The following is a 12,561-nucleotide window of genomic DNA, read 5'->3' as shown; positions in this document are numbered from 1 at the left end:
AATACTTAAATTTATAATCTAAAGAGATAAAGTAATAAAATTTTACCTCAATCAAACAGTGTTTATTATGGAGCGTCGGCGAAGCGACGACGATAGCACTGTCAACAAATGACAGTGGTGTTGGCGATAGCAACATAGACAACAATGATATCAATGTGCAATGGAGGATTTAAGGGTAAAATTAGGATTAAGAAAAGAATAATAAAAGAATTATGAGAGGATGAAGATTACGGGAGAGAAAAAAGGAAAGAGAATTAAGAGGAAAAAGAATACGAAAGAGGAGAGAGACGGAAAAAATATCGAGAGATATAAAAAAAAGGTTTGCGTAGAGAGGAAAAAATAATGCTCGATTCTTATTTTAATGGAATATTTTGTGAAAAAATTTCAAAGTTTTTAGACTTTATAATTAAATACTTTTTAAAAAAATTTCACTATATTACTTTTTTCCCCAAATTTTAGGGGCGGCCGCATCCCTCGGCCCCAAATAGCTAGGCCCCTGCCCCTTGATAGGCACTTAGTGCAGCAATCCTGAAAGTTACGGAGATAGAAAATGAGATCTTGCTAATAGAGAAGTTACTGAATCACAAATTGAGATGAAGTTTTGGTGAAAGAAAAATGGACCTCTAATGTGAAATTCCACTTTGAAGGTCAAGACGTACAGAAGTAGAAGACGAGTGGGCACATTATGATACCACTCCAGATATTTCGATGGAAGTTTTTGGAGCTTGGTTGAGATCGTCCTGAACCACGAATAACAACCTCCATTATGCTCAATGCTAAACGGCACACCCAAACATGTCTTAATCCATCTCCATCAACCACCAAAAACATCACGCTGCAATGAGGTAACCAAAAACTTAGATCTTGCAAGTTTGATTAGAACAAAAAAAAAACAAGAAGAAGAGGGTAAAAGCCTAGATCGAGATAAAATCAAATTAGTATTCGAATTTAATAATTATTAAAATAATTCTATTCTTTATTAATGAACAATTAACAAAGTATTTGATATACATTATATATATCCTATGATCTTAGGACAAAGATAAATGAACAAAAGCTAATTGTTTTTTTTCCTTCCATTGTACTCTGTATTTTCTTTATATATATATCAGAGCTCTCTTTTCACCCATGTTTCTTCCCAGCCGCCTTTCGTTTTCTTGTTGTTCCTTCTTCCTTTTTATTATCGTTATTATTTATTAGTATAATCACATCTGAAAGTTTTAATATTTTAATAATTATTTAAGTTTACATTAATACGTTGAATCTAATATAAGTATGAGTTTACAAAAGAAGTTCTTGAAAGATGAGATGTAAGATAAGAGAAATTCAAGGAGATCGAAGATCGGATTTAGGGCCGACTTTAGGCATAGGCTATTAAGACCTATGCCTAGGGCTCCAATTTTATTAGGACCCATTATATATATATATATATATATATATATATATATATATATAATAGAAAAAGATATTAAAAAATTTGCAACATGATCTCATTGGATTTCACAGAGATATCTTTGGATTTACGTGCTGCATGATCTTATTAGATTTACCATATATTTAAGATTAAGCACAACAACTCATTATTTTTCTAGTGTATGATTAAATTTGATATTCTGTAATGAGAATTTTTTTACGGCTTTTTATCAAAAGGAGCGACCACGTTTCCTTATTTACCAAAAGAAATACCCTAGTTTCAAAACTACTAAAAAGAGCATAAAAAATAGTATTATTCCCTTTCTACCTCTCTCACCAACCTCCTAAATCCCATGCTGTTTTTCAATACATGAGCCTGATATGGGAAAATATCATACCTACACTGGGCCCGATATTGGACCACATCAGGCCCAACGTGGGCCTGATATTTTCCATATCAGACCCAACATGCATGATATGGGAAAATATTAGATCCAGTTGGGGTCTGATTATGGAAAATATCAAGCTCAGGCTGGGCTTGATATATAAAATATCAGGCCCACACTGGGCTTGATATTGGACCATATCAAGCTTAGAGAAGGCCTGATATAGGAAAATACCAGACCCACCATGGGCCTAATATGGGATCATATCAGGCCCAACGGTGGGCCTGATATGAGAACATATTAGTGTTGGTGCAAGTTGCACCAGAATCAAACCTAAGTTTTGATGTTGTCAAAGGTTCAAGTTAAGTCTTGTTGTGATCTAATAAGTTGGCTGAGTGTGCAAGCTGTTTACTCAACCGGGAAAGACCTAGTTGAAGACTAGGCAGGAGAAATCTTAGCAGATCGTGGAACCCAGGTGCAAGTCCAAGTGGGTCGAGGGGACCTGCCGCTTGGCGGTGTAATCGAGAGGTCTGGAGGACCGAAGATCAAGAGAAAAGTCTTGGCGAGCCGATCAAAGCTAAGTGAAAAGTCCAAACTAGATTTGGAGGATCTAAGTTTGGCAGGTAGGTTGAGGTAAACAACTGGAGGAGTGACAGTGAGGTTGGGTTCTCGAAGGGAACAACCTTAGGTCGCTGATCTAACTAAAGAAACCGGAAAGGTTTCCAAGTTGAGATCAAGACATTTCTACTGCCTTTTATATTACTCATGCATTATAATATTATTGTTGCTAACATCTATTTTGCAGGATGTTTTGTCTAACATTGTTTTGTAGATCCGGCTGGATCGGTCGATCGAACAGGTGAATAGGTCGACCGAACAAGAAGAAATCAAAGTAGTATTCAGATCAAACCAGAACAGACCGAGTCAGATCAAAGCTTGATCGATCGACCGATAAATATGTTCGATCGACCGAACCTGATGACTCAGCACAAAATCAACACTGAGCAGAAGGAGAAGGAAATAGAGCTGATCGGTCGACCGAACCTATGGATCGATCGACCAAACCAATTAACCATTAATGCACAGTAAATGCGAATTTCGGCAAATCTCAACGAACAGGGAAGGAGCCTATTCGGTCGACTGAAAAGAAAGATCGATCGACCGAACCCTTAATGACCAGTTAATGCCGAAGATCGAATCAGCGTCAGACTCCAGCCAAGATAGAAGGGAGTTGGTTCAGTCAACTAAATGTCAATTACACTTATAAAAAGGGGCTCGAGATCTGAGGCTTAACAACACTGTTTTCTGCTCATCTCAAAGCTCATCTCTGCAAGCGGACTGTACTACAAGTCTGTTGGATCGAGACGCGCTAGAGGGGGGGTGAATAGCGCTCGCGGCTATTTCGTTCGATTATCGGAATCGTAAAACGTTCGTAGAGTAATTAAAGCAGCGGAATAAAGGAAACAAACACAAGAACACAGTGGTTTACTTCGTTCGGAGCCTAGGTCGACTCCTACTCGAAGGCCCGCGATCCTTGATCGCTTTCCGTGGGCAACAACTATAATTTCGTATGAATATTACAGATTAATTACAACAATGTAACTGCAATTAGAATTATACCGACAACAGTAGTAGAAAGGGAATCTGAGCTTCGGGTCGTCGGACTGTTGCAACAGCACTTCGGAAGCAGCACTTGAGCAGAACACAGCAGAATGGAAGCTTGGAAGTTGTTTTCTTGTCTCTTTGGTGCTACTGCTCGAGACCCCTTATAAAGGGTGTTCAAGGCGCCTTAACTGTTCATCAAGGCGCCTTGAACGAGCCGAGTCACCCGCGTGGATCAGCACGGACCTGGTCGAACTCTATCTGGTTCAAGGCGCCTTCAGCCTATCCAAGGCGCCTTCAACCTCCGGTCCAAGGCGCCTTGAACTCCATTCAAGGCGCCTCCAGTCTGCTGCGCTGGCCTTTTCCTGGCTCGCACCCGAGGCGCCTCGGCTCATCCGAGTTCTTCTTTGTGTTTTTGGTACCTGCAAGTATGTTAATCCAAAAATACCTGCAACACAAAGTTAACACAAAATAATAGTATGAATATAAAATTATGACAGTCTCCAGACTGTCCGGGTCTGACTTCGGATTTCCTGCCGGAAACCCTAGGTCGACCCGACGCCTACTGTTCCCTCTACGGGGAACGCGTCCTCACCTACTCCACTCAGGAGATTTACCTGTTGCCAGTACGATCCTCCAGATCGACTGGACTTTTGCTCGGCACTCGATGCTCCCGGACTTTCTGCTGAACATCCGCTTCACCGGCCAGTTCAGACTTTCACCTGGTTCGCGACACCAGGACTTTCCACCTAGGGTTACCACCCCCTAGGACTTTTGCCTGAAGCCATCGACCTGCCAAGGCTTTCCGCATAGGGTTACCACCCCCTATGACCTAGGGTTACCACCCCCTAGGGTTTTACCTTGCCTAACCGCAGTTAGGGCTTTCCTGAAACACTCAGCAAACGCTGTCAGAAAACAAAGCACCTTAACTTTGAATCCTTTGCCATTATCAAAACTTAGGTTCGATCGTCGGATGCTTCCCGCACCAACAATCTCCCCCTTTTTGATTATGGCAATACGTAATTCAAAGTTAAGAGAAAAAAAAACAACATATGCATAAAGTTAACCAAGCTTAAGTAAATAAACTTCAAGTGCAATAACAGTTAAGCTGAAAACTTTTAACTTGGTAATATTAGACTCCCCCTTAATAAAATCCCTCCTTTTATTAAATATTTTGAATTTTCTTTTAACATTAATTTACCTACTCTCCCCCTTTGCCATATATCAAAAATAAACCAGTTTGAAAGTAGACTTGTATATTTTTTTTTTTGAAGGAATATTTTCAAAAAGGGATAACAATGAATTTTCTTCTTAGATTGCCAAATTTGAAAATACTTAGCTATATATTTAGCTTCGAAATGATTTGTATCGAGAAAATATTTTGCCAAATAGCTAAGTTTAGAGTACAATCTAACTGAGTCTAGTTAAAATAGTCTTTAAAATTAACTGAGTTTGAAAATATGAGTATTTGAATTTTCAATAAAGGAATTTGCTTAGAAGTTGTAAGATATGAGGTCACTTGAAAACTTTAAAACGTTATGAAAAGTTGACTAGTTTTGAAAATATTTGAATACTTAATTACATGGAAGTTTTAAAAAAAACTGTAATTAAGTTTTGAATATGCATTTTGAAGAAACTTTGTTATTAAAAAATATATAGTTTTGGTTCACAGGGAGTAGTAGTAGTTTGTTTCCTAGTCCAAGCATGAGTCAAATTAAATTACTGAGTTTAATTTGATTAAGTATCAGAGCCTTGAAATAATCAGGTAAAGTAATTTGATTAGAACCTTAAAGTACAATCATGCTTAAAAAAAATTGAAACACACTTTTCCCAATTGTCTAACCTTTAGCTACTTGCTGATTGCCTAGAGGGCAGTAGCTTTCACATGGTTAGTCAAGTTGAGTTAATTTGATCCAGGTAGACTTGACTAGAGCTGGAGAACTTAACTTGATTAATGTTTATTGCATATTTAACGCCCAGACTCATATTGATGCACAGATATAAGCATTCTTGAGTCCAGGCAATACCTTATGCATCTCACGCCTTTCTAAGTTTTTCAAAACACAAGCAAGGTATACCTAGGTGATTGTGAGATGCTCTGGCTTTAATCTAGGGGTACATGAAATTTAGGGGAAAACCTAAGCTAAATCCAAATTTTAAAAAAACTAACAAAATTGGAGTTTTGAAATAAGTATTTTCCTAGAATTTTGAAAGTAAATGATAAGTAAACTCAGATTTTGTGAAACTGAATAAGCATGCAAATAAGTATATCCACAGAATAAGGAAGTCTAAACAAGTGAGACAATAATCCACAGAATAATGCATAACAGAGTCATATCAACTAGCAGGATCATCTGCTCGAGGAGAGCTAGCTGGAGGATCATGGGGCTGCTCAGGTGCTGGCTGACCTAGCCGTCGTATCTCGTCACGAAGGGACGTAAATCCGGTAGCCATCTCGGATCGAATAGAGAGAACTATCCGTCGTGTCTGGATGGACTCAACCTCGAGTCGAGCTAGTCTGTCCTCGACGGAGAGTGAGGAAGAGGTCGAAGGTCCAGCTGAGGTGGATGGTCTGGCAGACGGGGAGGGATCCGCGAAAAGATCCTCGCCTAAGAAATCAGCCCACTCCTCTCCCTCGCCTAGTGGAGCGATAGGGGCAGCTGCCTCTGTGGTCGTCCTATCCACGCTAGAACTCCATCACCTGTGATATCGGCACTGGCTAGTCTACAACTACGGGATCCTAGCTCATCATATATAGTAAGAGGAATGATTGTTCCTCGGTCACATCTATACCCTCTATCGTCGAAAAGAAGCGTGTCAGAATATGACAATAGGGCGTGTGGACTATCTTGGAGGTGACTGTCCCAGATGCACAGATAATGTTTTGGAACATATGCAGGGCAATATCGATGTCAAGTCGATGACACAGGGCGTACAAGAAAAATGAGTGTGATGATCTCATCTTCGGGACATCCCGAGATGAGATCGGCTGTCAGGACCCTATACATCATGTAGTCCTGAATCCGAAGAGTAACTGACCTGAACTCAGTCAAGTCAGCAGGTCTCTCTCCCCCGAGGAAATACGTATAGATAGTATCTAACGTAATGTGGGAGTAAGGATCGTCAAATGGCAGATCCCTACTGGGGTAGCATAGAAAGGTAGACTCAGAAGCCCTAAGTCCTAGGGTGGTGGGTAGCAGAGTGGGAGTAAGCTCAATGTTCACGCCAGAAACTCTGGTGCTGTACCTATTATCATCAATTCTCTCAAGATTATGATAAAACTGTGCACATAACTCCTGGTTTACTGTATCAGTGCAGTAAACCAATTGATCCAGTTGATAGTGCTCTATCATTTGAATAGTTGGTTGACAATACTGGGTATAAAAAGTCTTATTCACATATCTAGGCTTGATAGGTTCAAAGATGTAATTAGCAAAGGTATCCCTAAGATGTATAGTCGGGAATCTGATATCTGCTGATGGAATTCTAGCTGGATTAAGATCAACATGTCGGCGTTTCCTATTTTGAACGATTTTACCAAAAATTGACAGAAATAAGCAAAAATTCTAAGTAAAACTTAATGGGAAGGGATTAGGTTTATACCTAGGAGGCATTGTCATGTAGAGAGGGAAAAAAAAACGGTTGAGGGCGCCTTAGTTGGGAGGAAACAGCACGAGTATCGCGTGCTCGGCGTCGACAGAAAACGAACAGAAAGGCTTCTGTTCGTTTTGATATAAAGTGTTGAAGGCGCCTTAAACCAAGGTTTAAGGCGCCTTATATAAGTTGGAGGCGCCTCGGGTTGATCCGAGGCGCCTTAAAATGAAGTGGCGGGAATTTTCCCGCCGCTTGCTAAGGCGCCTCCTTTTGATGGGAGGCGCCTCTGATAAGCTTCACGCGATTTTTTTTTTTTTTTTTTAAAAAAAGAGGTTTTAAAATGAAGTGAAACATTGAGTTTTAAAATCGAGTTTTGTTTTTTAAATTAATTTTGAAATTGAGTTTTTAAAATAATTTTGAAATTTAAGTTTAAAATAATTTTTATGTTTAAGTTTTTAAAATAATTTTGAAATTTAAATTTTTAAAATAATTTTGAAATTTAAGTTTAAAATAATTTTGAAGTTTAATTTTTTAAAAATAATTTTGAAATTTAAGTTTAAAATAATTTTGAAGTTTAAGTTTTTAAAATAATTTTGAAATTTAAGTTTAAAATAATTTTTAAGTTTTTAAAATAATTTTGAAATTTAAGTTTTGAAATAATTTTGAAATTTAAGTTTAAAATAATTTTTAAGTTTTTAAAATAATTTTGAAATTTAAGTTTAAAATAATTTTGAAATTTAAGTTTTTAAAATAATTTTGAAATTTAAGTTTTTTAAAATAATTTTGAAATTTAAGTTTAAAATAATTTTGAAGTTTAAGTTTTGAAATAATTTTGAAATTTAAGTTTAAAATAATTTTTAAGTTTAAGTTTTTAAAATAATTTTGAAATTTAAGTTTTTAAAATAATTTTGAAATTTAAGTTTAAAATAATTTTGAAGTTTAAGTTTTTAAATAATTTTGAAATTTAAGTTTAAAATAATTTTTAAGTTTTTAAAATAATTTTGAAATTTAAGTTTAAAATAATTTTTAAGTTTAAGTTTTTAAAATAATTTTGAAATTTAAGTTTTTAAAATAATTTTGAAATTTAAGTTTAAAATAATTTTGAAGTTTAAGTTTTTAAATAATTTTGAAATTTAAGTTTAAAATAATTTTTAAGTTTTTAAAATAATTTTGAAATTTAAGTTTAAAATAATTTTTAAGTTTAAGTTTTTAAAATAATTTTGAAATTTAAGTTTTTAAAAGAATTTTGAAATTTAAGTTTAAAATAATTTTGAAGTTTAAGTTTTTAAAATAATTTTGAAATTTAAGTTTAAAATAATTTTGAAGTTTAATTTTTTTTAAAATAATTTTGATTTTTAATTTTAAATTTCTTAATCATCTCACCCGACCTAGATTTTCAATCAGGGAATCCTATAATTGTTGTGAGATGAATTATAATTCAATTTTAAGGTTTGGGTTAACTTTGTGTTAGATTCAGGTTTAGCTTTGGGTTCAACAAGTAAGCATTCTTTGGATAAACTTCTGGGCTATGGTGAGTCACAAGGAACTCATTAAAGTAACCATGCCTTCGAGGTTTTCCAAATAGTCCTACCCATTGAGCTTAGTACTAAACCTTGGTCTAACTAGTTAGGATTCATTTAAGGGTAGCTTCGGTCAGTTCCACTTGGCCAAATGCACCAGGTCGAAGCCATATCTTCCTAGACATGCGATGCCCAAGCTTCCCTAACGTACTATCATCCAAAAACTTCACCAGTACTGTGGTTCAAGTTAACCTTAGTCCGTTTTAATCTAACCTTAATTACCCTGCCGGGTGATCTACTCTTGTTTTACCCATTTCGGGTATATTAGGTTCAGCTACCCTGCCGGGTAATTTAGTTGGGGGTGCTAGCGAGTCTGGATCCTTCATATTGAGTTTTAATTTCATATTTTGAATTTAATTTGAATTTCGAATTTTGAATTTAATTTTAATTTTAATTTTGAATTTAATTTTAATTTTGAATTTAATTTTAATTTTAATTTTAATTTTAATTTTAATTTTAATTTTAATTTTAATTTTAATTTTAATTTTAAATTTTTTTTTTTTAAATTTTTAGGATTGTTTTTCTTCTTGCTCCCCCTGGATCATGGCCTCGATATGGTCTATCGAGGTAGTATATTTGATCCTTCGGAACCCAGTATTGGCCAAGTCCAACTTGATTGACCAAGTTAGACTTGGAGACCCATGCTTGGACTGATTTAACACTTTGTTTGTTTATTAATGATAAATAAGATCTATATTTACTTTTGTATCCCAGCCCAGTTCTATTGTAGACGGCTCTTTGTGTCCCAAGAATCAAGTCCAAATTCTTGGAGCCCAAAGTAAACCGTTCTAAGGTATTTTCTAAATTTTTAACCTGATTTGTTAGACTTGAATTTTCTTTTTCAAGTTTTTGAACTTGAGTTGGTAATTCAGTCTGACTCTGGTCAGGTAAAGGTTTGGTGTTAGCCACTTCTTTAAGGACACTTACTTCCTTTAGAAGTGACTTAACTTTCAGGTTTGACTTAGCTAATTTGCGCAATAAATAGCTAACTAAAGTATTCAACCGGGAAATACTTACAGCGGGGTCTGGTCCTTCGGAAACGGATACGGATCCGTGGCTTTGCTCGGACTCGGCCTCAGACTCGCTCTCGCATCCGTATTCGACGACTTGGTCCCGGGCCATTAATGCAAGTAGACTCGTTTGTTCGAGCTCGTCGTCGTCGTCCTCCGATGAAGATTCGTCCCATGTTGCCTTAAGGACCTTTTTCCTTCTTTGCTTTTTGACCTCCTTCAGGTTAGGGCAGTTGGATTTGATGTGCCCTTTTTGGTTACACCCGTAGCATGTAACTTCAAACTTCATCTTTGTATTTTGTGGGCCTTCCTTTGATTTTACTGCCTTCTTTAGATCTCTTTTGTCGAATCCTTTCGTCTTGTAAAGCTTCTTCACGAGGTTTACCAGCTCGGTTGTAATGTCACCTTCTTCATCGTCAGAATCTGGTTCAGCTTCTGATGCTGGTTCGGTTCTCGTCGTGGTCTTGGTTCCGGGTTCGGCTTGTGCCTTCGCCGTACGCAATACCTTTCTCGGTAGGCTGTGCATTAGTCTGCTCATGAAGTTCAAATTCACTAAAAAGTTCATCTAGTTTTAAAGAAGATAAATCCTTGGAAACTTTGTAGGCATCTACCATTGATGCCCACAATGTATTCCTTGGAAACGAGTTTAGGGCATACCTTATCACGTCCCAATTTTCTATCTTTTGGCCAATTCCGTGAAGAGAGTTAAGGATATCTTGTATTCTCGCGTGAAGAGAGCTCGCTGTTTCGCCTTCCTGCATTTTTAGATTATATAATTTATTAAGCAAAAGATCTCTTTTACTTACCTTGGTGTCGTCAGTGCCTTCATGGAGTTCGATGAGCTTTTCCCAGAGCTCCTTTGCAGAGGAGAACGGGCCAACTCTGTTGAGTTCTTCCTTGGTAAGACCACACTGGAGGGTGCAGGTAGCTTTGACGTCGGCTTCAACCTTTTTTATTAAAGAGGCGTCCCACTTTTCGCAGGGTGTAGTTTTGCCGTCGTCATCGATTGGCAGTTTCAGTCCCGTCTTTATGATCATCCACGTTTCGAATTGTATCTTTAGATACGTTTCCATTCTTCCCTTCCAGTAGCCAAAATCCTCTCCGGAGAATAGCGGGGGACGTACAGTGCTGAAACCCTCTTGTTGGGCCATTTATAATATGTAACAAAAGAAAACAACAAAATATGTTCCAAGACTGAGTCTTGGATTAGTAGTGCTGGAATAAAGAATAATAAAGACGAACTCGAGTGGTGTTGCATCTACTTCGAGCAAAAGTCGATTCGAGGGAAACAGAAATTAGAATATAGCTATAAGGCTAAATTCTAATTCGACTCCGAAAACGAAAAAAAACTGTGAAAAAATTTGTTTTGAAAGGTGGTTGCACCAATTCAAAACGACCCCGCTCTGATACCAATTGTTGGATCGAGACGCGCTAGAGGGGGGGTGAATAGCGCTCGCGGATATTTCGTTCAATTATCGGAATCGTAAAACGTTCGTAGAGTAATTAAAGCAGCGGAATAAAGGAAACAAACACAAGAACACAGTGGTTTACTTCGTTCGGAGCCTAGGTCGACTCCTACTCGAAGGCCCGCGATCCTTGATCGCTTTCCGTGGGCAACAACTATAATTTCGTATGAATATTACAGATAAATTACAACAATGTAACTGCAATTAGAATTATACCGACAACAGTAGTAGAAAGGGAATCTGAGCTTCGGGTCGTCGGACTGTTGCAACAGTACTTCGGAAGCAGCACTTGAGCAGAACACAGCAGAATGGAAGCTTGGAAGTTGTTTTCTTGTCTCTTTGGTGCTACTGCTCGAGACCCCTTATAAAGGGTGTTCAAGGCGCCTTAACTGTTCATCAAGGCGCCTTGAACGAGCCGAGTCACCCGCGTGGATCAGCACGGACCTAGTCGAACTCTATCTGGTTCAAGGCGCCTTCAGCCTATCCAAGGCGCCTTCAACCTCCGGTCCAAGGCGCCTTGAACTCCATTCAAGGCGCCTCCAGTCTGCTGCGCTGGCCTTTTCCTGGCTCGCACCCGAGGCGCCTCCAAGCTCCATGGAGGCACCTCGGACACTGTTCATCCGAGTTCTTCTTTGTGTTTTTGGTACCTGCAAGTATGTTAATCCAAAAATACCTGCAACACAAAGTTAACACAAAATAATAGTATGAATATAAAATTATGACAGTCTCCAGACTTCGGGTTTCCGTGCGGAAACCCTAGGTCGACCCGACGCCTACTGTTCCCTCTACGGGGAACGCGTCCTCACCTACTCCACTCAGGAGATTTTACCTGTTGCCAGTACGATCCTCCAGATCGACTGGACTTTTGCTCGGCACTCGATGCTCCCGGACTTTCTGCTGAACATCCGCTTCACCGGCCAGTTCAGACTTTCACCTGGTTCGCGACACCAGGACTTTCCACCTAGGGTTACCACCCCCTAGGACTTTTGCCTGAAGCCATCGACCTGCCAAGGCTTTCCGCATAGGGTTACCACCCCCTATGACCTAGGGTTACCACCCCCTAGGGTTTTACCTTGCCTAACCGCAGTTAGGGCTTTCCTGAAACACTCAGCAAACGCTGTCAGAAAACAAAGCACCTTAACTTTGAATCCTTTGCCATTATCAAAACTTAGGTTCGATCGTCGGATGCTTCCCGCACCAACAAAGTCTTCTATGACTCTTCAAGCTACTCCGTTCGGAAGTACCGACCGAGCTTCAACCTTTACTTACTATCGTTGGTAGATTTTTATATTGCATTTAAATTCATATAAGATAGTAGGATTGTTACTATCTTATATCTTTGTATTTGTATGATCTGCTTCTTTCCGAGGATTTTGGAAAGAAGGGTTATAGTGGATTGCCCATCAGTGCGGTTAATGATCGCGGGCCTTTGAGTAGGAGTCGACCTAGACTCCGAATGAAGTAAACGAACTAGTCTTTCATTTTACTTTCCGCTACACGACTTTGATTT

This window comes from Zingiber officinale, chromosome 6A (assembly GCF_018446385.1).
Source record: "Zingiber officinale cultivar Zhangliang chromosome 6A, Zo_v1.1, whole genome shotgun sequence".
NCBI lineage: Eukaryota > Viridiplantae > Streptophyta > Magnoliopsida > Zingiberales > Zingiberaceae > Zingiber > Zingiber officinale.
The sequence above is the reverse complement of the archived record's forward strand: the minus strand, read 5'-3'. Positions refer to the sequence as shown.